Below are 2,183 nucleotides of genomic sequence, written 5' to 3' on the forward strand. Positions count from 1 at the left end.
TACATTGGCTCCCTCTCTCCTTCTGCTTATCAGGCCAAACAAATTCTGCGTGTGTGTGTGTGTATGCGATAGAGCGATCAAGGCATATAGCCTTCATAAACTGCTGTATAATAATTACATGTTTATCCAACAGTTGTACCTGCCTTCCTACCTCCTCCTATTTCTTTGTCCCCACCTCTTTCTATGCACTTTTTTCACACCTCTCACTTGAGCCTCTTCCAGGAACGGCAATTTTTGACATTTTACAGGAAGTACCACCTCAAAAAGTCCTCGGCTGGCTGAGTACCACCATCATGGCCAAGATGAACTCATTGTCTGCCAGTGGTTCATTATAAGACTGCAACAACTAATTGAATAAATCGATTAATAAATTGTTTGCCAACTAATTTGCTAATTGATTTTTGCCGGCAGCTATGAGCATTCCCACTTGGATCCTTGTTTGTGTGTAATGTGAGACTGCGTGCCCACCAGTGATTAGAACAACAGAGTGAGTTCACTGCTGTAACTGCTACTGTTGGGTTGCTGAATCAATAATATTACCAAGGGCGTAGGTTTGGTCTTAATATTGGTAGGGACGATAACCTAACAAAAATCCCATATTGGCCCAAATATAAGACGGTGTTTTTTGCATTGAAATAAGAGTGAAAAAGTGTGTGTCGTCTTTTATTCGAGGTCTAGACGTTATACCCAATTACGACGCTAGATGGCGCCAGATATCATTGGCATAGGATGTTTGTGAGGAGTAATGTTCTGTCATGACAGATCTCAGCTGCTCTCAAGTTTAACCAGTTTGCATTACTTTATTGCAATGTTTTATTCAGATTTGTTTCAAGACTACAGTTACAGTTAGACTTCACCTTCGTTAATGCAGTTATTGCAGTTTTGTTGTTTTATCACAATAGATTGGTTTATTTATGTTTCAAAAACCAGAAGACGTTCATTTACGAATGTGATTGCACTTTAGTTTACATATTTAAATGTTCAGATATTAAGATTTGAATGAGGCAAAATAACATGCTTTTGCTCTCAAATATGTTGTTATAATCATTTGCTTCAGATGTACTGTAATTATTTTCTGTATAAAAATTAATTTGGTGTTCAAAAAGTCTTTTTTCAAACTTGAGTCTTGAAAAAGAGTGGGTCGTCTTATAATCAGGGCCGTCTTATATTCAGGCCAATACAGTAAAGAAACATTGAGTCTTCCTTTAAGTAAAACACTACGGTACTCCTTTTTTTCCCACAAGCACAGCCAAACTCAACTGGAAAAGCTCCTTTGGGCTCCTTAAAGACTACACAAATAAAATAAAATGAAAACTGGGGAAAAGGGGGTAAACCTTGGTTCACTACATTTCTTACAGTTTAATTAACATTAACAGTAGAAAACATACAGGAAGATATTTTTCTCAAAGCAGCTTCCTCCTAGGGTTCGACAAATTCATATAGATTAATGTTATGCTAACTCTGATGCAGGTCGGACTTTCAGTAGCAAAATTAGTGGTGTGTTACCCACATCCACAACATTGACGTCTTTTTACATTACTTACAGTGGGTGCTGCTGGCGGAAAAAAAACTAATATCCGTTGTCTTCGAAAGGGGCGGAGGAGGCGGCTTGTTGCGTTTCAGTTGGAGCTGTTAATGCGTGTGTGTGTGTGTGCCAATCAAACATGCGTTAAAGGGGAAAACATTCAGCAAGTGAAAAGGGGTCAATATAAGTCTGACCATAATGACAGTACTGGAATTCACCTAATAATGCTAGGGTCAATTCCATCCTTACAACATATCCTATATAACTGAAGTCATTATATAATGCAAATAAGGTTGCTTAAAAGTTGGTGGGGACAATTTCAGCATCCTAAAAAGTTGCTAGTGTTATGTTCCTACCGTCCCTATGCAATCCTACACCCTTGAATATTACAAAGTGTCAAGAGTTAGATTGTCTAGATCCAGTGTGCTCAGAGGTGAGTAAATGAAGTGAGTATTGTCTGCATTCTTTGTTGATGAGCTGTTACCTAGCACGAAGCGCTAAGCTAGCTAGCGATTATGCTAATTAGTGTCTTTAAGTGTACGTTACGTTTGTATTGTGTTTTGGAGAAGCAAATTAGCACTTGCCAGGGGCGTCACTAGGTTTTAAGAACAGGAGGGAGATGCACAGGATGTAAGTGAACGTAGCATACAAGCACAAA

The sequence above is a fragment of the Corythoichthys intestinalis genome, chromosome 8 (genome assembly GCF_030265065.1).
Source record: "Corythoichthys intestinalis isolate RoL2023-P3 chromosome 8, ASM3026506v1, whole genome shotgun sequence".
In the NCBI taxonomy this organism is placed as follows: domain Eukaryota; kingdom Metazoa; phylum Chordata; class Actinopteri; order Syngnathiformes; family Syngnathidae; genus Corythoichthys; species Corythoichthys intestinalis.